The sequence below is a fragment of the Pelophylax lessonae genome, assembly GCF_965119305.1.
Source record: "Pelophylax lessonae genome assembly, chromosome: 1".
Lineage (NCBI taxonomy): Eukaryota > Metazoa > Chordata > Amphibia > Anura > Ranidae > Pelophylax > Pelophylax lessonae.
The window spans coordinates 361,614,404-361,642,126 of NC_138768.1; the positions used below are offsets into that span (position 1 = coordinate 361,614,404).

The 27,723-nt window shown below is 44.4% G+C and overlaps 1 protein-coding gene across 1 annotated transcript in view; it reads right to left on the reverse strand.

Moving 5' to 3' along the window:
- Positions 1-23,384, reverse strand: part of GCNT1 (glucosaminyl (N-acetyl) transferase 1) — a 57,014-nt gene extending 33,630 nt beyond the window's left edge. Inside the window, exon 1 of the mRNA XM_082244079.1 lies at positions 23,293-23,384. The gene's annotated coding sequence lies outside the window, so the exon portion shown is untranslated. The remainder of the gene's footprint in view (positions 1-23,292) is intronic.
- Positions 23,385-27,723: the final 4,339 nt, after the last annotated feature.

Consider the following 27,723-nt stretch of genomic DNA (forward strand, 5'->3'; position numbering starts at 1 on the left):
ACCCAGACTGTCCGGGTGAATCCAGGACAGGTGGCAACCCTAATTAGAATGCTTGTCAGCTTTTATTGCTATCTGTGCCCCCATTAAAGAGAATCACCCTCTCTATTTGTCCTGTTCACCATTATCATTGAAAGTGAAAAAAGAAAATCCTAGATTTTGGGTTGTCCCCAGAAAAGTAAGAGGAAACCTTCCAATGGGGACACTAGTTCTGGTGACCTGTGGGGTCAAGGTGTAGGAATTCTCTTATTTGTAGGGATTTCCTCTCACTTCCTGTTTGGCTATGGGGCAAGAAGTGAAGGGAAATATCCGCAATGGGACACAGAGGGTAAAAAATAAATAAAATCTGACAGGGGTTATAACCCTCCCTTACTTGATCCAAAATGGAAAAAAAAAAAAAAAAAAAAAAGTTTTGCCTTTAGTTCTACTTTAGGCTTTTTTTGAGTTCTATTCAGTTCAAGTGTAAATGCAGCCTAAGGCCCCTTTCACACAGGCGGACCGTTCAGATCCGCCTGTCCGTTTTTTTTGGCGGATCTGAACGGTCCCCCCATGCATCCCTATGGGGCATCGGATGTCAGCGGAGACATGTCCGCTGACACCCGATCCAATCCGATCCGTCAAATCTGGACGGATGGAAACCCTATTTTCCATCCGTCCAGGAGATCGGATCGGATGGGATCGGGTGAGAACGGACTGACAGTCCGTTCCCATCCGATTTCCCCTATAGAGATGCATGGGGAACTGTCAGCTGTGTCTCCGCACACAGAGCGGAGACACAGCTGTCATCCTCCTGCTCAGCGGGGGATCGGCGGCTCGATCCCCCGCTGAGAAAAGCGGAGTCCGTTTGACGAACTGCTGTGTGAAAGGAGCCTAAAAGGTTGTTCCTATTAACTGGTGTCACAAACTCAGATCAAGTCAACCAAAGTATTTTTTTAGCAGTTAGGCTGTACAGAGGCTATAACCAGAAGAATTCATTGTCACATACCATTCTCCCCTTGACCCGATGGCAAAAACTCATATTCCGTGGAGAAAGGGGAAGAAGCCTTTCATCATACAGTGCTGTATTTTTAGAGGAAATGATGGTAATTTCTGCTGATGAGATGATTAATGCAACAAGAGTCACATCTCCCTCATCAATGAGAGATTTAGCCATAAGCATGCATTAGAAGACTTTGGGGGGGGGGGGTTGTGGAGTGGGGGGAAGAACTTCAAATCGGAGCAGAAGGCGGTACCTGTCAAAATCGTGTGTCCACCCCCTCCTCTCCAAAAGCTCCATTTCACAAACAGGAGCCGGGGGAAGGGAGGCCTGAAAGTGGAACTTCCTCTTTTGGGTGGAGCTTTGCTTTAATATGTCTAAAATTTGTTGCCACCATTATCTGTTCTCGGCTGTTTTCCCAGGTCCCCCCCCCCCTCCCCCTCCCGCCGCTCTGCCCAGGTCGCCTGTCCCACCTGGAGACCCAAGCAACCAGCCGCCACATCCCCCGGCTGGTTAGAGTCTCAACGTCACTTCTTGTTTACTCGGCTGCTAACGGCACTAAATTAAAAAATCTGACAGTATTTAAAAATGCAGATTTTTGTCATTTTGAACACTTAAGAGTGCAGAGGACGGGTTTGGGATCTCTCCATAAAGAGTACCTGTCACTGCCTATTACTGTCACAAGAGATGTTTCCATTCCTTGTGTCAGCAATAAAAAAAAAAAAAGAAGGAGCAGTGTTAAAATAAATAGGAAGAAAAAACAAAAATTTAAAGCGCCCCCGTCAGCTTGCGCACCAAAGAAAACACAAATGGAAATTGCGTCCGCAAATGTAAACGGTGTTCAAATCACACGTGAGGTATCGATGCGATCTTCAGAGCGAGAGCAATAATGCTCGCAAAAAAACCTCCTCTGTAACTCTAAACTGGTAACCGTTAACATTTTTTAAAGCATCGCCTATGGAGATTTTAAGTATCGTTGTTTATCGCCATTCCACGAGTGTGTGCAATTTAAACTGTAACATGTTGTTAGGTATTTATTTACTCGGTGTTAAATCATCTTTCACAATATACAAAAAATTGGGCATACTTTACGGTTATTTTTTTTCTAAATTCAATGAAGTGTATTTTTTTAAAAAAAATTGCATTTGAATGACCGCTGTGCAAATACTGCGTGACAAAAAAATATTTCAACGACGGACATTTTATTCTCCAGAGTCTTTGCTAAAAAATATATTATATAAAATATATATAATGTTTGGGGGGTTCCAAGTAATTTTCTAGCAAAATTACTGATTTTAACTTGTAAACAACAAGTGCCAGAAATTGGATTGATCCTTACATGGTTAATTCGTACCCGGTGTGACCACAGGCTTCTACACAGTTGCTAATTGTATTGCAAGACATCGCTCGTTAAAATCTATAAAAAAATTTTGCTCGTCTTGTAAAAACACATTTGCAGACCAAGGTACTCGCAATCCAAGGTTTTAATGCATATCATGACAGCCAATCAACCACAAGGCGAGATCAGAAATGGCCAGCCTCTGTTCTATCACAAAAGTCTTGTTTAAAAAAAAAAAAAAAAATCCTCAACTTCTCGGGTCCCTCTTGGGTGCTCCTGGCCCCTCCCTCCTGTTGATTTCCCCCACAGCAAGCAGCTTGCTATGGGGGCACCCAAGCTGAATCACAGGGCCATGTGTCCATTTGGACACGGAGCCACAGCCTGGCCCCGCCCCTCTCTCCTGATTGGCTGGCTGACTTTGACTTTCTTTTTATCTTATTTTATTTAGCATAAAACGCATTAAAGTGTTACTAAACCCACAACAGGAAAATCCGCCTGTGGATGCAGAATAGCATGCTTGTTATACTCACTGTGTAATTTAAGTGATTAATCCTCTGCACTGTGTAAAAAGGTTGTGTGATCCTGTATGAACAGATCCTCCTCCTCCTCCTCCTGCAATGTCACTCTGGACAAGTTCAGATAAGACACAGTGAGTGTAGTTCAGCTGCACATGCTCAGTTTGGTCTCTATTGCTGGAGAGAACATTTCCTGGTTTTAGCTGAGCTATTCAGGTCACATGGTATTTTATCACAAGTGGGCGTGTATACAGATCCTAAATGACAGCCCAGTCCCTCCCTCCTCCTCCATGCCCAGTAACTAAAAAAAAGAACACAGTGGGTGGGATGTCACATTTTCATTGATGGATGCTCCGCCTCCCATAAAAGAATGAGGACATAGGCTATACAGGATTTCAAAAGGCAATGAAACCTCCCCCTACATGAACACTCCAGACTCGGGCGGGCTGAAGAGTATAACGTGACTGCGGTATATAGATCAGCTAACAAGGTATATAGCTGCAGTATTTGAATGTAAAAAGATTTTAAAGCGGTTGTAAACCCTAAAAAAAAAAAAAAAAAAAACACCTGCAAGACAAAGGCATAATGAGCTAGTATGCATCGCATACTAGCCCATTATGTGTAACTTACCTTAGAACGAAGCCCCGACACGGACCCCCGGACATCGCTGCGGATGCTGCCATGATCCCTTGCTGTCTCTTCCGGGTTCGGCGGTGATTGGCCGAAAGACGACTCCGGCGCGATGATTGGCCGGAGCCGCGATGACGTCACTCCCGAGTGATTTTCCGGCAAGCTCCCGGCAAACAAAATTGAAGGTCCCCCCGGACCTTCAGCCTCGGTTCACATTACTGTGGCTGCGGCGTTCGCATGTAATGTCGGAGCGCACTGCTCCTTCATTACATGCGATCGGCTGTGCAGTGCGAGTTTAGCCATACACTTTGTATGGCTAAATTCGCACCGCACCCACAGCAAACTCGCACAGGACCCTTTTTGGCAGCCGCATCAGGATCGGATCGCACATCGGTTCACACTTGTGCGATCCGATCCTGTGCGAACTGCAAGATCGCACTGCGATAGGCGATCAAACTGGGGGTGTCGTTAAGATCACATTGACACCCCCAGCGTATCGCATATGGCAGTGTGAACTGCCGGGGGTGCGTTTGCGATGCGGGAAGGCTGCGGATTCGCAGCCTTCCCGCATCGCATAAGTGTGAACCGGGGCTCAGAGTGCGCGAGCGGCTGCATGCACTCCATGCCGGTTTAGGAGATATTATTTGTACCTACAGGTAAGCCTTATATATAGGCTTACCTGTAGGTAAAAGTGTCAAAAAGCGGGATACTACCACTTTAAGCTGTGGGCAGTGCGGGGGGGGGGGGGGGGGGCTGATGAAGATTTTTTTATATTACTGTATTCAGTAACATTTTAAGATATAAAAACATTCTGCCTTTACAATCCCTTTAAGCAAAAATTATGACGTAAGAAAGTGGTTTTTACGTTATCTGTAACTCATCACAAGGTGTTGGTCATGCTTCCTTGAACTAATTTAATCTGAAAGAGAAGAAAGTCTGTTGGATTATACCATCTTGTCTTTCCCTACACTGAAATCAAACAGGACATTGTGTAACCCTGAAGGAGTAAAAGGCAGAAGGTTTTTTTTTTTTTTTAATGCATTCTATGATGTAATTTTGAAAAACCTGTGTGAAGTAGCCTCCCCAGCACCACTAATACTTACCTAACCCCCTTTTTTTTTTTCAGTGTTGTCCATGAGCCCCTCGGCCACCCGGGACTCTCACTCTGCCATTGGCTCCCGCAGCTGTCAAAGTCAGTTAGCCAATCAGGAGAGAGAGGGGGGGGGGGGGACTGAACAGCAGCTCTGTGTCTCAGCTCGGGTGTCCCCATAGAAAGCTGCTTGCTGTGTGGGAGGGCACCTGACTAGAGGGAGGGGCCAGGAGCACCAAAGAGGGACCCAAGAAGAGGAGGATCCGGTCTGCTCTGGGCAAAACCAACTGCACCGAGGAGATAAGTATAACATGTTTGCTATTTTTTTTTAAAAAAAAACACACAAGAAAAATCATTAAAAAAGAAAAAGGTGGGCACAAAACTACCAGTTTTAAAGTGGTTGCATCCTCATGAAAGGAAAAAAAAACCAAAAAAAAAAAACCCTGCAGGACAAAGCCATAATGAGCTAGTATGCATCACATACTAGCTCATTATGAAATACCTAACTTAGAATGAAGCCCCGACACGGTTGTCTGGACAACGCTGAGGGCGCCGTCATGCTCCCTCCGCGTCTCCTCCTAGTTCGGCGGCTCCGGCGCTGTGAGTGGCCGGAGCCGCGATGACGTCACTCCCGTGCATGTGCGTGGGAGTTTCACTTTTCCGGCAAGGAGTTGATGTCAGCGGCTGCATGCAGGTTGAATATCTCCTAAACTGTGTACCTACAGGTAAGCCTCATTATAGGCTTACCTGTAGGTAAAAGTCAAATAGCGGAGTATACTACCGCTTAAAGGGGAACCTGGTCGAAACTCAGATACAGAGCTTTAGAAAAATTACATCTTCTAGCACTCTATTGAAGATTCTGACCCTAGCCCCTTAAGGCCCCTTTCACACTATCCGGACTATCCTATCCGGTGAGACGGATTCAGTTTTTCTCAGCGGGGGATCGAGCCACCGATCCCCCGCTGAGCAGCAGGAGGACAGCTGTGTCTCCACGCTGTGTGCGGAGACACAGCTGACAGTTCCCCATGCATCTCTATAGGGGGAAATCGGATGGGAACGGACTGTCTGTCCATTCTCATCCGATCCGATCCGCTGGACAGATGGAAAATAGGGTTTCCATCCGTCCGGATTTGACGGATCGGGTGTCAGCGGACATGTCTCCGCTGACATCCGATGCTCCATAGGAATGCATGGGGGGGGGGGGGGACCGTTCAGATCCGCCAAAAAAACGGAACTGAACGGTCCGCCTGTGTGAAAGAGCCCTTAAGTTGGCCTGTGAGGCTGCCAGTTAGCTGATAGGCCAATAGGGTGTGGCAGGCAAGGGTGGGAGAGCTTCTTTAGGAAATGACAATTTAGGTTTTGGGGCTCCTGGGTGCTTCCGATTACAATGGTTTAACCACTTTACCGCTGCTCACTAGAGCTCTACTGCGGCAAAGTGGCTCTTGTAGGTCTGACGACATAGACCTACGTCGGCAGACACTCCCCCTCGCTCCCGCTGTATTCAGTCACAGCGGGAGTCGGGCCAGGGGAGGAGCGGCGGTGATCACCGCCGCTCTTCCCCGATCGAGTTTACACAAGCGGGCGGATCTCCTAAGTGACAGGCAGGGTCAGATTGCAGGATTCAGCATAGCTGAACCTGCGATCTGTCCTTGTGTCACTCAGTCACCTCCCCACACACACGCAATGTCGCAGTCTCGCAAAAAAAAAAAAAATTGCAGATCGCCGCCATTACTCGTTTAAAACACCAAAAACGACAGAAATCTTTCCCTTAGTTAGTAAACGCAATAACTTTTGCGCAAAACAATCAAAATACGCTTATTGCGATTTTTTCCCCCAAAAATATGTAGCAGAAAACAAATTGGCCTAAAATGATAAGAAATTTTGATTTTTACATTTTTTGGGGGGGGGGGGGGGGGTATTTCATATTAAAAAAAAAAAAATGTGAAAAATATTGTTATTTTTTCAAAATTGTCGCTCTTTTTTTGTTTATAGCGCAAAAAGTAAAAATCGCACAGGTGATCATACCACCAAAAGAAAGCTCCGTTTGTGGGGAAAAAAAGGACGTAAATTTCGCTTGGGTACGGCGTTGCATGACTGCGCAATTGTCAGTTAAAGTCGCACAGTGCCGAATCGCAAAAAGTTGCCCAGACGTAAGACAGCAAAATCCTCCGGTGGTAAAGTGGTTAGGTTAAATAATGCAGACAGCATCTTACTAGAAAAACATTTCTCCCAACTTCCTGAATTATCAATGATTAAAACTAGTTGGCAAATGTGTACTTTATCTTGTGTTCTACATTAAATTAAATGCAGCAGTCTTCTCTTCTCAGGCTTCAGTGCAGACAGCATTCAGTAGCTTTCTCTATTTAATTTCCTGTTCAGGGGACTGCACACTTGTGTCTGGTCAATTTGAACAGAATGGTTCTTCGGTGACTGCTTGGAATTACATCTATAGGCGGGTCTGTTGCAATTGTTCTCCTATGCCCTGCAGGATACTAGGCATCAGCAAACACAGAGGAATTTCTCATTTGTATAACCTGCCCTCGAGCCTACCTCTATACCTGGCTATGTGCTGGTAATGTGTCAGCACTGTCAGAATGCAGGCACAGAACAAAGGAGCCGATGCTTGTCACGTATTACTGTGCTATGAGCAGTGACAGAGGAGCTGAGAACTCCTGCCACTGCTGATGGCTACTAGGCCTCAGCACTTCTGTATACTAGCAAATCAGCACTGCCAACTCCACTATCAATGACTGCACTACCACCTCTCCCTCTGTGCCTACCTGAGCTGGTTTTCAATCAGCATGTTCAACAGTGTTGTAAGGTACAGGCACAACAAAAGGAGTTCTCAGGTTTACATGGGTCAAACACTTTCTGTGGTTAAAGCACTACTGCTAAGATAATGGTTGTGGCTGTGTACAGTCATTACTATTAGTAGAGAATGAACAGAGATAAGTATCAACTATTTGCCTTTATCTCTCCTCGCCCAAGCCTGCCTCTGTTCTCAGGTGTGTACACAGTGCTGCAGGCTAGCATGCCTGAATAATGATAACGGAGTTCTCAACCCACACACCTCTTACAGTGTTGTCTTTTAGGGCCGATTCACACTAGTCCGATGCCAGATATTACATGTGATTCCCACCACATTGCTGTGCAGATCACATGCTATGTCTGTGCGATGCAAATTCAGCAATAAAAAAACTGTATGGCTGAATTCACATCACATTCAGACCAAACTCGTGCAGGACCCTTTTTTTGTCCGCATCAGAATCGGATCGCATGGCTGCTCACACCCACGAGATCCAATTCTGCAAAACGCAAAGCATTTTGCGAACTGACTGCGGGCTGTCGTTAACATACACTCCGCAATCAGTTCGCATGAGCAGGTTGCGATTTTGATGCGGTGTGGATTTGCACTGCATCTAGTGTGAACAGGCTCTTACTCACAAGGGCTCTTGTGAGTTGTAGAAACACAAAGCACTCGGAACTGGACCAGAAGTGACACTGCAAGTTCCTCCTCTCAACGGTTGTTGCAATCTGTAGTTTAGGGATCATGTGACAATACACAAAAAGCATGACATTAGGAACCCTGTGATCCTGTGACAATACACAAAAAGCATGACATTAGGAACCCTGTGATCCTGTGACAATACACAAAAAGCATGACATTAGGAACCCTGTGATCCTGTGACAATACACAAAAAGCATGACATTAGGAACCCTGTGATCATGTGACAATACACAAAAAGCATGACATTAGGAACCCTGTGATCATGTGAATACACAAAAAGCATGACATCTGGAACCTTGTGATCATGTGACAATACACAAAAAGCATGACATTAGGAACCCTGTGATCATGTGACAATACACAAAAAGCATGACATTAGGAACCCTGTGATCATGTGACAATACACAAAAAGCATGACATCTGGAACCTTGTGATCATGTGACAATGCACAAAAAGCATGACATTAGGAACCCTGTGATCATGTGACAATACACAATAAGCATGACATCTGGAACCCTGTGATTATGTGACAATACACAAAAAAGCATGACATCTGGAACCCTGTGATTATGTGACAATACACAAAAAGCATGACATTAGGAACCCTGTGATCATGTGACAATACACAAAAAGCACGAGGGTTTGTCTGGAGTTCAGCTTTAGGAAAGAAAAAAAAAAAAAAAAAAAGCTGCATTTATTATACATACCAGAAGCATTGTGGGTGGCGTTTCCTGTTCATAAAACCCAATTCTAGGCAAACATTTTTATTTTTAACTACCATGCTGTGATCCAAAGATATCAGCATTTTTAGGCCATGTGACATTATGCTCTTGGAAACTAATGTAATGCAGAGGAGCGTGTGTGGGACTGACAGCAGCTGATTGGGTAGTGATAGAGTGCAGAGCTTCCTTCTCATGGTTGCAACATCAGGAAGGGATGTTCTGAAGCAGTGCCAGAGCGGTCATTACTCATTTACCCGTGAAGAGACACTATTAGGCTAGTAGAGACTGTGTGCTTCTGGAATACAGGTGTAATTTCAAGTGAAGTGAGTCACTAGATGGGACTGCATTACAATGTAGACTTCTCCATTTATTGCCTGCAGGTAAGGCCACCATGGCCATGGGCCACATGGGTGTCAGTAAGTGCAGGCAAACAGTTTTTCTGGGTGGTTAACATAGGGAAAAGAGAAAACAAAAAAAGGATAAAATGCAATATTGAGCACATTTACAAAAAATGTTAGGCCAGAGTTGGGATTGAAGGACATCAGAATGTCTACTGTGTTCAACAAGACAGATTCTGTCCAGTAAACATGTAGTTGTAAAGGCTGAAGATTTTTTTTTACCTTCAGTGTGCAGCTCCCACCTTAGTCCCCCCCCCCCCATACTTACCTAAGCCAGATCTCGATCCAGCAATGTGTACAAGACCTGAGGCTCTCCCTCCTGATTGGCTGAGATGCAGCAGCAGGGGCCATTGGCTACCGCTGCTGTCAATCGCAGCCAGAGAGGCGGGGTTGAGTAGTGCTCTCTGTGTCTTATGGATGCAAAGAGCCGGTTCGGGAGTGAGCACGCACAAGTGCCCCCAGAGCAAGCGGCTTGTTATGGGGGCACTCGGCAAATGGTAGGCGCCCAGAGCGCTGGTGGGGGGCCCCAAAAAGAGGAGGTTTTGGGCTGCTCTGTGCAAAACCACTGCACAGAGCAAGTATTACATGTTTGTTTGTGTTTAATTAACATTTTTCCTTTACAATCACTTACAATCACTTTAAGAGCCCATATATGGATCGAAATTTGGCTGGTCCCTGCTGAATTTGCCAAATTTCAATCCATCTCTGGCCAGCTTAATTCACTGTACTGGAGGATCCGCATTGTCACCCTGGACTCCTGTAAGGACTACAGAACCTCTATAGCTCTCTCTAGCTCCATAATATGGGGGGGGGGGGGGGGGGGGATTAGGCTGTTCTGCATTTCACAGAAGTAAGCTGAGAAGGGCTGCTTGAGATAGGCCTGTATAGTACAGCACTGGATTTTCGGCTTATTAATAGGATTTTTTTTTTTTGTGCACTTAACAGAGATAATTTATGTTTGAATAAGGGTTCATGCAAAAACGGGACCCTTTTGCAATCTGCTCCATGCCTGCCCCAGACCGGTGTGAACTGGCTGCATTGAGAGCTGGTCACACATTTTTTTTAAAAACCAGCCAATAGAGCAAAATATTTTTTGCAGCTTTTCAGCTTTTTCATCCCCTTTAGTTTAATAATTTTACCATTTTTTTTTGGCAATTTCCTTACTTATTTAGTTAGGTTTAGGTATAGCTAAGGGAAAGATCAGCGCAACTAGAGTTAAATGTGCAGTAAAAATAAATACAAGTGCGATTCAATCAACTAATTAACTCAGGCTGCTCTCACTAAATGTGTTTCCACTTCACAAGTAAACCATAAATATCCAAAACAGTGCTGTGCCAGATTATGACCGAAGAAGTCAACACTTGACGTAACGCGTATAGGGGGCGAAGCCTGTCAGTCACACGTGCCTCTCTGCTGAGACCGCTGATACAGACCGCCCTGCTGAAGTGCTGCGTTTGTAAGTGTGTTACATGTTTAATAAACTTATTTGGGATTCAAATCTCTCTCATGCATCTATGTCTGCTCTTGACATCGAGTGATCCGTTCTTGGACTGTTTCACTGACTCATTCTATTTGTATTATAAAAGTCATGCTAGTAGATTGATGGTATTTTATCACATCACTTGATGTATGCACCAATGGGTTAAGTTATTTTGCACGCTTATAGGATTTATTTAGCATATTGAAATTTAGTGATTTATTTACTTCACTCACTTGGATATTTAATCATTTTTATGTAATAATCAGGTTAAGGTATAGGGGATATTATTAGATTTAGGGTTATTTGTATTATTTATGTATTTTATTATATGTATATTACCATTATTATTTTTAACTGCCCGATTCGAGCTACAAAAAGCTCCAGAACTTTGTTGCACTTCAGGTGGCTTGTAGTGGAGATGTGAACATCTCCATAGAGAAGAATTGTTTTTTCTCCTCCAGAGTCATGGAGTTTCGAGCAGTATAAGCAATTGGGTGACTCTACAGCTGCCCAGATCATTTTTACTGAAAAGACAGTCACCTTTTTACCCATCTGAAGTCCATGCCATTTATGTTCTACAGACAGCAAGAGGTTAACTAATGATTCAGCTTGGATTTGCACATATTTTACATATGCAAAATAGGTTATCAATATGCTAATACACTGGCAAGTTGCTGACCTTATTCGTTGCAGTAAACTACCAAGTTGTGGTTGTGAAATTTTTTTCTAACTAAATGCATACTTATCTGCACAGGTATAAAAGTGCTCTGGCTTTATTTTTAGCATACAGCCCACAATGGTGATTCAGATTTCCTCCCTGGAGATCATTACAGCAATAGAACAGGCTAACAGCAGACTCTTTATAACGCTGGGACCAATGTACACACTTTTGCCCCCTTTACATTTTTAGAAGATAATTAGATCTGCTCAGCAGTTGAGTCTGCCCTTCTTTTGGAAGTCTCTGAACATTTGTTTTGCCATAAAAACAGGAAGAGGAAATAGAAAAAGAAAAGACACCCGTCATTAATCAGTAAATAATTTAGGTATACAATATGTAAAAAACTGACACAGAAAACAGCTGAGGTCAACGTGTGTGTGTATAAGAAAAAAAAAAAATGTATAAAACACACGTGTGTGTGTGTGTGTGTGTGTGTGTGTGTGTGTGTGTGTGTGTGTGTAGATATATATATATATTTTTTTTTTATTAAATAAAAATTATTTAGGGAAACGATAGAAAAAAAGAAAAAAAAAAAAAGTCAGGTTTTACTGTTATCCAGGGCTAGGGAAGAGAATTGCCCTCTGAAAAGCAATCCATGGATAGCTTTTCAGAGGGCCTTAAACAGGTGGTGAGAAGGGATTAGGTTTCCTCCTCACTGCCTACACTACAACACTGAGCATTGCATGCAATTACTTGGTGGTTATACTGCATCCCTTTCCATTGGGACACTTCCATCCCAGGCTAATTTTTAGCTTTCAGTGCTGTTGCACTTTGAATGATAATTGCTTGGTCAGGCAACACTGTATCCAAATTAAATTTGTATCATTTTTTGAGACAGAGCTTTCTTTTGGTGGCATTTAGAGCCGGTTCACATTAGAGCGATCCGACTTGCCGGGGCGACCTCACAAGTCGCGGTGCGCTGCTCGCACCGCGACCTCGGAGGGGCCGGCACGGACTTCATAACATTGAAGTCAATGCAGGTCGCTCCGGGTCGCCCCAAAGAAGCTCTGGACCCTTTTTCTAAGTCGGAGCGACTTGTGTCGCTCCTATTAGAACGGGTCCACAGTTTCTCTATGGCAGGCGACCTGTCAGGCGACCAGGTCGCCCCAGTGTGAACCGGCTCTTAATCACCACTGGATCTTTTATTTCTTTCTAAATAAACGCAAAATAAACTGAAATTTTGAAAACAAAAACTATTTCTCAGTTTCGGTTATAAAGTTTTGCAAATACATTTTTCACTCAGGTTGCACTAATGGGCACTGATGAGGCTGCCCCAATGATTAGTGCCCTGATTATCAGTGTAAACCATGTACTCACTATGCCCTGTCAGATCGGCTCTCCTTTCCTCACATGCTGTGTCTGTGCAAGGAAAGCAGAGTCAACAGATGGCAAGTCCGTTTACATGTGACCAGCTGTGATTAGACACAGCTGATCACACGGTAAAGGGGCACTGTGATTGGCCCTTTACCCCAATCTCTGATCAGCTGTGTCCAAAGCACACAGTGAACCAAAAGATGTGAATGTGAACAGCTCAGGCTATGCAGGAACACTAATCTTGTGAACCCCCCTGCTGTAAGTACCAGCTGAGAAGGGAGCTCATCTATGCTCCAAACAATGGTAACATTCAAAGTGTCCCGAAAGCCACACATCAGGACAGACCTGCTGTGTAGTGGTGAATGGACTCCAGGCTGAGAATGTCACTCACCACAACACAGCAGGTGTGTCCTGATGTGTGGCTTTCAGGACACTTTAAACGTTTGCCACACAGCGGTCACAGAACGCACCCAATGCGTGTCCCAGGGGGTGCATGGGAGGCACGCACGTGGGAAGACATCCATGGATGTCCTCCCAGTACTGGAGGCCCCTGCTGTAGCAGTCTTTCGGCTATAGCACAGGAAAAAACTGGTAAAGTAGAACTGTATTCTAAAGTAAGGCAGGTTTTTTGTTGTTTTTTTACTTTCTGCATTTCGAGCCTCATTATGGGGATTCCCACTTACTTTCTGTCCCATTGCCAAAAGCAGAAGTGTGTCCCTACTGGAAAAGTCCTCCTCCTTTCCTGTTCTGGCAACAATCCAAAATTTGGAATTTTCTTTCCCTTTCGGTGATAATGGTAAACATGACATATAGAGAGGGTGAATCTCACCAAACGTGCCACATACAGCAATAAAAACCTGTCAGGTATCAGGTATTCTGATCCCCCCCACTATCCATAGAAAATAGTTATAGTTATACATTAAAAACAAATGTAAACTCAATCACTAAAATCTAATGTAACTTAATATGAAAAATCATGTTTCATTTCTTTAAAATCTGCAGCTTGTGTTAAAATAACTGTCAATCCTGCCATGAAGGTCCTGGTTTGGACACATCCTGTTCTAGGACAACACTGTTCCTGTCTCCTAATTATTCTCCTGCATTGTCACTATTAGTGAAGACTAGAATCAGCCAAGCATTAGCTCACTAAGCAGGCTTGTGCAGCCAGTGTAACCATTTTAGGAAGTGAAACTTGAAAAACGATAAGCAGCAGCCACCGAGTTCTGCGTAGACAAGATGGGATTATAATTAGGCCAAAAGGAGATCAGCAACACAAAGCTGACTAAACAGAAAGCATCTGACCGATTCCTCCAACTACATTGCACAGCGTGCGATGGACAAATCTCCCACACGGCTATTGCATTTTGAAAGCTCCAGAGGCTGGCAGTCAAAATACAACAAATGGAAAAAAAAGCTGACCATTACCTGTCAGCGCTGAATGATTTGTCTCAACTCTCTTATTGCCATTTTTTTTGCTGGTCTGTTAGAGCCCATTCACACTGCCGCGACTTGTCAGCCTGACAAATTGCCTTATGTCGCGGTCCATTGAGTAGTACAGGACCCGTTCTAATAGGAGCGACACAAGTCGCTTCGACTTAGAAAAAGTGTCCTGTACTACTTTGGGGCGACCTCGGAGCGACTTGCATAGACTTCCATTATGTGAAGTCCCTGCAAGTCGCGGTGCACGTGTCTTCACAGGTCGCCCCCCGAAGTCGTGCTGCTTCAGTGTGAACCGGCATTAAAAAGAAGTTGAAAAATAATTGCAGCATAAACAGGTAAAAAAAAAAAAACTGTTACAGGTTAGACCAGAAAAACAATAAGAAAACATTCACCTTGTGTAACAGGTTACATATGCACCAGTCCCGCCTCCCCCCGATCCACCGTTTAGACAGCTATACAGGAAGATTTCCCCCCTTATTGACCAGGCCATTTTTTTTCGATTCAGCACTGCGTTATTTTAAAGAGACAATTGCGATGCTGTACCCAAAAAAAAATGATGTCCTTTATTCCCCACAAATGGAGCTTTCTTTTGGTGGTATTTGATCACATCTGTGATTTTTATTTTTTATGCTAGAGGCAAAAAAAGAGCGACAATTATGAAAAAAAAAAAAAAAATAATTCACTTTCTGCTATAGAATATTTCCAATAAAAAAAATTCAAAATCAAAATGTTTTTCATCATTTTAGGCCAATATGTATTCTGCTACATACTTTTGAAAAAAAAATCTTAATATGCGTATTTTGATTGGTTTGCACAAAAGTTATTGCGTCTACAAACTAAGGGTAAGATTTATGTAATTTGTATTTATTTTTTACTAGTAATGGCAGCGATAAGCAATTTTTAGCGAGACTGCGACATTGCGGTGGACAGATCAGACACCTGACATTTTTGACACTTTTGGGGGGGGACCAGTGACATTACTACAGTAATCAGTGCTAAAAATATGGACGGCTACTTTACTAATGACACTGTCAGGGAAGGGGTTAACACCAGGGGCGATCAAAGGGTTAAATGTATGCCTAGGGGGTGTTTTCCAACTGTGAGGGGGATGGGCTTATAGAATAAACACAGGGATCCTGTGTTCCTAAATAGGAACACAGGATCCCTGTGTTGATTGCTGACAGAACAGCAAACCGCCGTTCTGTCTCCACGGGGAACGATTGCAGGTGCCCAGCGGCAATCGCACCCATCGACCCACAGATAAGCTTCCCCGCTGGCGAATGGGGTCACGTGTGTGCCCATACGATCGCTCCCGCAAAACGCTGTACGTGTACGTCCATTCGCGGGAACCTGCGGGAAGATCTGCAGTGTTTGGTCGGTAAGTGGTTAAACCAAACCCCTCCGCTAGCTGTCACAATCTAAAAAAAAGACATGGCTGGGCAGGGCTCCACCCACCCCGCAGCTTCTTCCATTTACAGTGTTCTGTGAATAGCAAAACTACAAGGTCCGACAGTCTTTGCAGCTGTCGGCTTGTAGTTCGCAATGAACTACCGCAGCGCTGTTGAGTGCTCTAGGTTATTCATTGAACTGCCTGCTCATATCAGAGCTACAGACAGATATACAGAGTCTGCAGACCGTGGCATTCTACCCACAATCTGCTGATCGCGGGTGCAATGCTTTACAGGTCTATAAACAAAAATAAATAAATGCATCATTTTTTTTACCTACAAAAAAAAAAAAAAAATGTGCATTCGTTATTTTTTTTAAAAGGTGAACTTAAAATGTAATATTAAATCAAAAATTACATGTGAAGTGCAAGTGCATTTTTTTTTTTTTAACCTCTTGCCGACTGCCCACCGTAGTATTACTCCGGCAGGGCGGCTCGGCTGCGCAAAACCACGTAGTGCTACGCGATTTCGTGCACGAGGTCTTGGCAGCGCATGCCGCCGAAGCTGCGCTTCCGTGGGAAGCTAAGCTGAAACTCCAATCTCTCTGTGCCTATCACAGAACCCCCCCCCCCCCCCAGTTAGTAAGCATATTTAGGCACACATTAACCCCTTTGATCACCCCAGTGTTAACCCCTTCCCTGCCAGTGTCATTTATACAGTAACAGTGCATAATATTTAGCACTGATTACTGTATTAATGTCACTGGTCCCCAAAAAGTGTAAAAAATGTCAGTTAGGGGTCCGCTCTGTCCGCTGCAATGTCGCAGTCCCGCTAAAAACTGCTGATCGCTGCCATTACTAATAAAAAATTACTATATAATTACTATTACTAATATATACTATTACTATATATATATATATATATATATATATATATATATATATATATATATATATATATATATATATTGCTAATAAAAAATTAAAAAATAATAAAAATTACAAAAATCTATCCCGTAGTTTGTAAACGCTATAACCTTTGCGCAAACCAATTAAAATACATATTTTTGGTTAAAAAAAATCCCAAAAAGTGTAGCAGAATACAAATTGGCCTAAACTGCTAAAAAAAAATTAGATTTTTAAAATTGTTTTATTACTAATGTTTTATAGCAGAAAGTAAAAAATAGCGTTTTTTTCAAATTGTTGCTCTTTTTTTGTTTATAGCGCAAAATTTAAAAACCGCAGGAGGTGTTCAAATACCACCAAAAGAAAGCTATATTCGTGGGGGGAAAAAAAAAAAGGACATCATCTTTATTTGGGTACAGCGTCGCACGACCGCGCAATTTTTCGTTAAAGTAACGCAGTGCCGAATCGCAAAAAATGGCTTGATCATTAAGGGGGTAAAACCTTCCGGAGCTGAAGTGGTTAATAAAAATCGTGCCTTTATTTTAGTGGATGATTATCTTTCACTGCCTGCATCAGAGGGATTCTGATTAGTCAGCACTTGCTGTAGGGGCACTCAACAGGAGCACAGAGGAGGGACCCGAGAAGAGGAGGATCTGGGCCACTCTGTACAAAACCAACTGCACAGGAGGAGGAAAGAATAACCCGTTTGTTATTAACAAAACAAAAAAAAAAAAAACTAGTCTTTACAATCACTTTAAATTGGAACTTCACTCAAAAAGTAAAGTACTGATGGTTTTCTCCCTTCCCTTGCCCCTGGCCACCTGTAACTGAGGAGCAAGTACCAATGTTTATTGGTACCTGCTCCCACTTCTGCAATCATCTGCTAGGCAAGGATGATGTCCCTTTGCCCCCTCCCACAGCCTTCTGGGACACGTTGCATGTCCCGGTAAACTGAAGGACCATTCAAAAAGCGCTGCACAGTGGGGATCCAAGAAGTGATATCCGACTCCTATATTGATCGCAGCACCAGCAACCCACAGTGGTAAGAAGAATGGGCTGTGGGAAGACAGCACTGGACCCCAGGCACTGGTAAGTATCTGATTTTTTTAAGTCCGCAACTACAGTCAAATGGAGGTTCCTCTTTTTGAAGTACAAGTTCACCTTATGAAAAGGTGAACAAACACCTGACACCCTCACCATTCTCCCCAGTTCGCGCTGCATGTGGATAATTAGCTTTTACTGCCCATGCAGCAGTCTGGTGATTTGAAAGTAATGGTCTTCTTCCCATTTTTCCCTTTAGTCTAGGTTCACACTGAGGCGGGTTCAGCTGAACTCGCACGATTTCAAACCAGCATTCTTAGTCCTACTTCGGGGACGATTTCACCGACATCTGTGTGGGTTCCTGCACAGATGTCTATTGAAATCACCCCTGAAGTCGCCAAAAGTAGTGCAGAAACTACTTTTGGGAATCAGTGCGTCGCTGCAAAGTCGGCATCAAACAGATTTGGACGGTGCCATTGCCGGAAATTGGCTGCGATTTGACATGTCAAATCAGACCAATGTGAACGTGGGCTCAGGGATGCTGGGGTGGATCAGAGTGATTGCTATTGGTCAATATAAAAGTCACATAGTACACATGTAATGAAACCGGTTTAAAATGTCTGGGATGCCATTCAAAAAACAGATCTGAAGAATATATATTATGGGCTTTCACATTCTTTCCGTCAAGAAAGAATGTTCTCATACATTTTCTATGGCGAGCCCTAAATGACACTAAACAATAGCCTTCTTCTCTAAGAAGTCACACGCATCCACTACTTAAAGTGGTTGCGTGTTTGTACCTATAGGTAAGCCTTACCTATAGGTACTGTAAATCTCTCCTGAAACATGCACAGTTTAGAAGATATTTTCTGTATACTGCACTGATGATGTCATTGGCGCATGCACTCTAAATGAACGGCCGCCCGTGCAGCTTCTTCAGAGCCCTGTGCCGTGACCGGCACGCATGTGCGGGAGTAACGTCATGCGGCTCCAGCCTGTAGCACAGTCTAAGTCCACGGACCTGGAAGAAAGACGGGTGAAGATGGATGCAGCCTCTAGTGGGGGCGATGAGGGCTTCATTTGGAGGTGTCACATAATGTGCTAGTATGTGAAGCATACTAGCACATTTTTCCTTTACTTTTCAGGTAACAAAAAAGAAAAACAAATGACTACTTCTTCAACCAGTTCTGGACCGGAAGATTTTCCCCCTTAATGACCACTCCATATTTTGCGATTCGGCACTGCGTTACTTTAACGGACAATTGCACGGTCATGCAACGCTGTACCCAAATAAAATTGATGTTCTTTTTTTTCCCCACAAACAGAGCTTTCTTTTTGTGGTATTTGATCACCTGTGAGATTTTTATTTTTTGCACTATAAAACAGAAAAGCGACAATTCTGAAAAAAAAAAAAAAAAAACATTTTTCACTTTCTGCTATATAACATTGCCCCCCCCCCCCCAAAAAAAAAATTTTTTAAAAAATCTAAATTTAACATTTTAGGCCAATTTTTTTTTTTGGCTAAATATTTTTAGAAAAAAAAAAAAAAAAAATCACAATAAGTCTATTTTGATTGGTTTGCACAAAAGTTATCACGTCTACAAACTATGGGAAAGATTTATGTCATTTTTACAGGACCCCTAATTGACATTTGACACTTTTGGGGGTACCAGTTACATTACTACAGTAATCAGTGCTAAAAATATGCACTGTTACTGTAATAATGACACTGGCAGGGAAGGGGTTAACACGGTGGGTGAATAAGGGGTTAAATGTGTACCTAGGGGCGTGTTTCTAACTATATGGGGGTTGGGCTTGTGAAAGGATCACAGAGACCAGCGATCCTATATAGAAGGATCACAGGCGCTCTGATCATTTCAAAGAGAAGAACGGTCGGCTGTGTTTACAACAGCTGATCGTTCTCTCTCAGCGGGGGAACGCTCACGGGTGCCAGGCGGCAATCGGAGCCACCTGCCCCGTGCACCGCTGCCGAGTGGGGGACTCCGTCATTTCGCGCAGGAGGGCCGCCCTGACGCAGTAAATTGGCAGGGAGCGGTCCGGAAGCGGTAAAAGAGGAGCTTCAGTCATGTGAAAATTGACAGTCAGCAGCTACAAAAACTGTAGCTGATGACTTTTTAATAAACCGCAATTCATCTGTCACAGGATCCAGTACTATCCTGACCTGAGCCGTTTTTTTTCCACCCGTCTTTAGTCCCTGGTGCAGACATCTTAACTGTGGGCAGCTGGTTGCTCACTGCACTTTGCTGTGATTTATGAATGGTTCTGCAGTCAGGGCAGGGAGGGGGGGGGGAGAGGAGAACTAGCCTAGGCGATCCAAGCGGAAGTGGGTACCTGTCAAATCCAGGTACATGTCCCCACCCCCTTAAATATGTCAGAAGAGGGGGGTGAAATTCCACTTTTATCACTTAAGGACCGGAAGGATTTGCCCCCTTAATGAAAAGGCCATTTTTTTGAGATACGGCACTGCGTTACTTTAACTGACAATTGCGCAGTTGTGCGACACTGTACCCAAATAAAATTGATGTCCTTTTTTCCCTCAAATAGCTCTTTCTTTGGGGGTATTGGATCACCTATGCGATTTTTAGTTTTTGCGCTGTAAACAAAAAAATAGCGACAATTCTGAAAAAAATATATATATTTTTCATCATTTTAGGCCAATTTGTATTCTGCTACATATTTTTGGTAAAAAAAAAAAATCCCATTAAGTGTATATTGGTTGGTTTGCGCAAAAGTTATCGTGCCTACAAACTAGGGGAAAGATTTATGGTATTTTTATTAATTTATTTATTCATTTTTTACTAGTAATGGTGGCGATTCAGCGATTTCTAGCGGGACTGCAACATTGCGGTGGACAGATCAAACATCTAACTGACATTTTTGAGGTGACCAGTAACATTACTAGAGTAATCGGTGCTAAAAATATGCACTGTTACTGTACTGACACTGGCAGGGAAGGGGTTAACACAAGGGGCAATCAAAGGGTTAAATGTGGCAGATGGGCTCACTGGATGAACACAGAGACCCGTGCTCCTAAATAAGAGGAACACAGGAGCCCTGTGTTCATCGCTGACAGAACAGTGGTCTTGCATGTTTACATTGGCAGACCACCATTCTTTCTTCAGGTGGAGCGATCGCGGGTGCCCGCAGATTGGCTCCTCCTCTAGCCGCTACTTGAAGCGACATACATGTACGTTGTTTCGTGTAACAGAGCCGACCTGCCGCAGTAGAACTATGGCGGCCAGTCGGCAAGTGGTATTAAACCCAAAACCAAAAATGTAATATATTGCAGCTTAACAATCAGAAGTGGTGGCTGCATTCATTTTCGTTTCCTCCGTTTTCACCTGGTGATTGGGCAAAGAACACACCTCCTGAATGAATGGTATCTGAAATGTGCGATTTGTCATTCGCACCTGGGTGTTTTGAATTGTGGGCAGATTTGCTGCGATTTAAAAGCCCAGGTGTGAATAACAAATCACACATTTCAGATACCATATCCATTTGAAAGGCACTTAAAAATGTGGTGCAGTTCTGCTGCAACTGTCCTGCAATAAACCGTGCTGTGATTGCGGAAACCGCATCACGTGAAGCTTGTCGCCCCAAAAAACAGTTCAGAAGCTTGTTTTGGGTGACAGGGTTTGCTGCGATTTCTCGTGGGACAATCACGGCAGAACAGCACCGTGTTTTTAGGTGATATTTAAATGAATGGCATCTGAAACGTGTTGTATGATGTCATTCACACCTGGGCATTTTTAAATGGCGGTCAGAATCGCATCAAATCTGCAATTCAAAACGCCCAGTGTTAACGCAGCCTAAAGGCCCATACACACTATAAGATACAAGAACCTTTTCATCCGATGAACGATCATACAATTTCCTGATCGCCTGTACAAACTTTCCACAGCCGATTCCAACCTTCCGTAAGAAAATTTCCCAAGGGACAAACTCCAAACTTTTTGTCGTATGCGAAAAAAACAATTTCAAATGATTTCCGTACGGGAAAAAAAAAAAAAAAAAATCAGAAATGAAAGACTGCGCATCATCACATCAAACACGTGATGCAGTTTGCCTTTGTCGTACGAGAATTTTCATACATTGGGGCTTATTTACTAAAGGCAAATCCGCTCTGCACTGCAAGTGTACTTGGAAGTGCAGTCACTGTACATCTGAGGGGGACATGCAAGGAAAATAAAAAAAAAAAAAAAAACAATTTTTGCTTGCACATGATTGGATTATAGAAATCCGCAGATCTTCCCCTCAGATTTACAGGACTGCACTTGTAGTGCACAGTGGATTTGCCTTTAGTAAATCAACCCCAATGTTTCCTTCCTTAGACCTGACTTGCTGTGAAACAACTAGGAAGATTGGACGATTGTTCACCCAATTATTTTATTTATATATATATATATATATATATATATATATATATATATATATATATATGCACATGCACGCACTTACTAGTAGTGTAGTACTCTGGAGGGATGAGCACTGGAGGCACAGTAACACACACACACGTGGTGTACCCTACTTTAGAGAGACACTACTCTGGAGGGATGAGCACTGGCAGCACAGTAACACACACACACACACTAGTAGTGTACCCTACTTTAGAGAGACACTACTCTGGAGGGATGAGCACTGGCGGCACAGTAACACACACACACGTGGTCAGGGGCTGACTGGCAACTTTCAGCCCAGGGGGCAAGTACAATCCAGAGGTCCATGGTGCAGCAACTCGGCCCCCCTCCCACTCTCCCTCTTCCCGGCCTCCTTTTGACCCCCATTCCAAGCTAAAGCTCTGCTCTAGGTACTCTGCTCTAGGTACTCTCCAACCCCCGGCCGAATCCAGGTTTCCAACCTGGCCAGCAGGGTGCGGTTGGGGGGAGCTGGGACAGCTTGGTTGGGGCTGGCCAGAGGAGAGTCTCCAGTGGGGTATGGAACTGGCCTCTGACACAGTTTACACCATCCATGCTGGGGGAAGGGGGCTCTATCCTTGTCTTCATCTTGCACGTAGTAGGTCAGCAGCGGGAATTTTTTTTCCCTTCACCAGGAATAATTTAGACATGCCTGTGGCAGCCTTTCAAAGTGGCCCAGGGGGCAATTGCCCCCCTGCCCCCTGGCCCAGTCCTCCCCTGCACGTGGTATACCCTACTTTAGAGAGACACTACTCTGGAGGGATGAGCACTGGCAGCACAGTAACACACACACTAGTAGTGTACCCTACTTTAGAGAGACACTACTCTAGAGGGATGAGCACTGGAGGCATAGTGACATTGTAAATCTGGAAGGGGGGGGGGGGGGGGTAGTGTTAAATGTATTAGCCGATTTATATACACTAACGAATTGAAGCCGCCAAACTCCAGCTTAATTTTTATTAGCAGTTTTTTTTCTTATGGGATACAGGTTTTACATAAATAGCAGCTGATCATTGTAAGCATCTGTGGGGCTGCTTGTTCCTTTGATAGACAACAGACTTCCTAGCCCTGATTAGAGGACAGAAAGCCTTGAAAGAAGATGAATGCAGCCATGACATGTAAGAATGAGTAAGCTGTGATATAATAAAGGTTTGCTGTCCCTGTACTTCCCCCACACACAGGATGCTGCTGTCAGGTCACAGTAGTGTGGATGAAGCTGTCAGGAAATATCTCCTGTATACAGAATGGAAGGGTAATGAAGCAGCACTGACTTTTCCTGTCCCCTAGGACGGACTCCATATTCTGTGAGGGTAGTAGTAGTATATTGCGATATATTGCGGTGCAGTAAGGTGAATGAATGTCCAGCAGTCCATATAGAGAGTAAAAGAATCTTACCCCATAAGTCCTCCATAGAGGTGGTGTGCACATCCTCTGAGCCCGCTCCAACACTCTCCCAGCGCCCGTCTATGTGTTCTCCGCCGACACACCGCTCACCAGCACCAAATCCCACACACTGCCCCGCCTACCGCTCCCCATCCTTCACTGCCTGGCAACTCCTTCCTAGCCCCGCCCACCGCCGATCTCACACCTTGCTCAGGCGGCAGGACGTCTAGCTCACGTTGTGTAGTAGTCGGGGTGGGGGATTAGAGGAGTCCTCCTCCCAGGAAACGTGCCCGAGAATACAGGAACGAGTGGCTGCGGCTGCAGATGTGGGCGACTTGCGCCGCCACATGGCTAATGCTGGTACTGCCGCCCTCTAGCTTGAGGGCTGCGAGCCGTCTTTGTCTTGTTCACATAGCTCGCCTAAGGAGTTCTAATAACTGGTGCCTGTGCAAAATGTTACATTTCATTTGGAAATCAAGGTGCCAGAGTCTGGAGGAAGAGTGGAGAGGCACAGAATTCAAGTTGCATGAGGTCCAGTGTGAAGTTTCCACAGTCAGTGATGATTTGGGGTGCCATGTCATCTGCTGATGGGTTTTATCTAGTCCAAAGTCAGCGCAGCCCTCTGATGAAACACAGTGGACCAACACCAGCAGATGACATGGCTCCCCAAATCATCACTGACTGTGGAAACTTCACACTGAACCTCATGCAACTTGGATTCTGTGCCGCTCCCAGTGGTGTATTTTGGTTTCGTGCTGCCCTAGGCAAGACTAAAATTGGGCGCCCCCCTCCAAAGTAAATTTGCCCCACTCCTTCCTTTTTACTGGATGTGACTCCCTCCAAAATCAAAGTCAAGTCCCAGCATGAACCCTTGAGATCTTACAAGGGGGGGGGGAGGGGGTGGGACAAAGAGAGGGGGGGGAGAGAGAGAAGGGAGGGTGAGAGAGGGGGGTGAGAGAAGTGGCCAATGGAGTCTCAGGTGGAGGGGGGGTGGCTTTTTTTGCTGCTCCCCCCTGCAAAGTGCCGCCCTAGGCCTGGGCCTTGTTGGCCTAGGCCAAAATACAGCACTGGCCACTCCACTCTTCCTCCAGACTCTGGCACCTTGATTTCCAAATGAAATCCAACATTTTCTAGTCAGTATTGATTTGGGAAGCCGTGTCATCTGGTGTTGGTCCACTGTGTTTTCTCTAGTCTAAAGTCAGTGCAGCCCTCTACCAGTAAATTCTAGAGAACTTCATGCTTCCATCTGCTGACTAGCTTTATGGAGATGCTGATTTATTTCCAGCAGGACTTGGCACCTGCCCACACTGCCAAGAGAACTAATACCAGGTTTAATGTTTCATGTTATCACTGGGCTTGATTGCCCAGCAAACTCGCCTTACCTAAACCCCATAGAGAATCTGTAGGGTATTGTCACGAGGAAGATGAGAGACACCATACCCAACAATGCAGACGAGCTGAAGGCCACTATCAAAGTACCATATATCACATATCTATGGTAAAATGTAAAAATTATATAATTATTTCCAAATTGCATACCAATTATTTCTAGCCTGGTCCTATTAATCTGAACAATCTTGAAGTTTGTAAGCTTACTTTGCGTACACTTTTTTGGTGAATGGGTAGGGGTATGATGTACCCGATATCCATTCACATAGGGGGGGCGGGATCTGGGGGCCCCCTTGTTTAAAGGGGCTTCCAGATTCCGATAAGCCCCCCATCCGCAGACCACCACAGCCCAGGGTTGTCGGGAAGAGGCCCTTGTCCTCATGAACATGGGGACAAGGTGCTTTGGGGGGCACCCATGTTGAGGGCAAGCAGCCTGGTATGGTTCAAAAGCGGGGGGTGCTCATTCGGGTCTGGTATGGATTCTGGGGGGGACCCCACTCTGTTTTTTTTTCATATTTTGACACGGAGTTCCCCTTAAAATCTATACCAAACCCAGAAGGGCCTAGTATAGATTTTGGGGGGACCCCATGCCATTTTTTTAAAATTCTGTCATAGGGTTCCCCTTAATCACTTAAATACAGGTCACTTCCACCCCCTTCCTGCCTAGACCAAATTTCAGCTTTCAGTGCTCATTGGCGTCTATGGGAAATCTCGGTCAGCTTGACATAACACTGCTCCCTATCTTTAACATTGGCGTCTATGGGAAATCTCGGTCAGCTTGACATGGCACTGCTCCCTGTCATTAACATTGGCATCTATGGGAAATCTAAGTTAGCTTGGCATGGCACTGCTCACGAACTATAAGTGACAGGGACACAAAACTTGGGGAGCACTGAGAGGGGACCCAGGACTACAACATATCTATACATTATAAAAGTGGGGTATGCCTGTTAAATACACTGACTGCACTAAACTAACTCAACTCACTATCCACTAACTACATGCCTGACCTCTATTATCATACACTATACACGGCTGCCGTGTAAGCAGCAGCCTTATATAGTGTTGGGCGTGGACTTAGCCCCTGAGCTATGACTGGCTAAAGGCAGCCTGCCTTTGGCCAATCATGGCTCTGACAGGACACTGTGCTGTGATTGGCCAAAGCATACAGGTCATGTGCATGCTTTGGCCAATCATCAGTAATTTATTCACTGCACCAGCACAGTGCATTATGGGGCACTCATCAGCGGCTAACTTCATGGCCCCATTTGTTTGTGTGTTCAGTGTATGCTGTAACTGTAGAACATTATTTAATAATTAAAGTGATATTAAACCCTTACACTTTTTTTGGGGGGGGGGTCCACACTTTTGTTACTGTTAATTTGCCCCTTTTTTAGCTCCTGCAACTGGTCACCAAGTCATGGGCAACACTCTGTCTGTTCGCAGGTGTCTCCTTGGCAAGCTGGCTGCTAAGGAGACACCTGTGCTACACTTTGCCAGTGCTGTGTGGTTCTATGGATACACAAAGCATACAGCAAGAACTCTTCTCCTCCCTCCCGTACCCACAGTACCTGCTTCTACAATCTGGATGATTGAGGAAGTGCCCAAGATTCATGAGGACTGGCAGCGGTGACAACAAACCACAGGTAAGCATTTTGGCACAGGAGGCACAGAAATGTATTAGAGCATTTCTTACCTTAATGAAGAGAATTCAATGAAATTATATTTTTACCCCCCCCCCCAAAAAAAAAAAAAATTATAGATTGCAGCTCACCATTCTTAAATGTAGTGACTGTATTCATTTTCTTTTTTAGTCTTTCTCCTTTATTTTCAGCTGTCAATCTGCCCAGTAAGTGTCATTTTTAATCTTACATTAACAGACCAAACTGACAAGACGTAAGTAGGAGGAGTTTTCTGGTGTGATGGTGGAGGATCACTGGAGCACACATGAATTATTAGGCGATTGGAGACATTTTTTGTACAGTATAAAGCACTTTGTGGGAAAGAATTAAAGCACAGACACTTTAAACATACAGTAAGTACAGACACTTTTGAGAGATATTAGACTTTATGGTTTTTGTTATTGTTTATTTTTATTATTTTTGATGTGATAAATTAACACAAAATAGCACTAATAGGTTATTTTAAAAATACCCAGCGTTTAACTGTGATATAGTCCTTGATGCTATGTAAAGAATCATTAATTAAATGCCTTACTGAACAATAAAATATAAATAATGCAAAAGGCACAGATAAAGTCATATATTGGAAGTGACCATTGAGGGGATCTGTGAAGGAAACCATTGAATAAGGAAGCAGTTACCTGATCTCAATTGTTGGAGTTTTTTCATTATGAATGGCACCACCAGTGGGGTTGTTATCAAGCGTTTATAGACCTCCTATGATTTAGAGGTGTAGCAGTGTTATGAGGCAGGTGGAAGCCTGTCGTGCAGAGAAGGCTTACCGTTGCCGGTGGGCGGAGCTTGGATGGAAACCCGAGGTGAGTAGCACAGGCTAGCCTGAGGTGCGGGGTCTAAGCACCCACTGGTCCTCACCAGAGCCTCTGATGGTGAGGATGGATTTGGCTGCAGGTGGATACCAGGTCGCGGTCCCCAGGGCCGCCCCACCAGGGGGTAACCGGTCAAGGTCCGAAGATGGATGAGCCGACAAGGAGAATACAGAAGAGTAGTCAAGACGAGCCGGGATCAGGACAGGCAGCAAACAAGCGAGGTCAGGGATGAGCCAAAGGTCAACAGGTATCAGACAGGAATCAAACAGGAAGCAGGTTCAGAACACAGGAGAGCTGAAGACAACACATCAAAGTGCAAATGCACCAGCTGCCTTTAAATAGGCCGCCTTCGGCGCCAAACGTCCGGGTCAATGTGTGAGAACGTGAGAACGCATAATGTGCGTGGGGTCACGCACGTTAGCTAATGCGCATTAGCCAGGCGCTAATTTGCGCATGCGTATTAGCCAATTAGCGTCTTCTAACAAGCAGCCTCATAGAGTAGTGTAGGCTGCTAGATGCCAACTAAATTTAGTTGGCATCTCTGT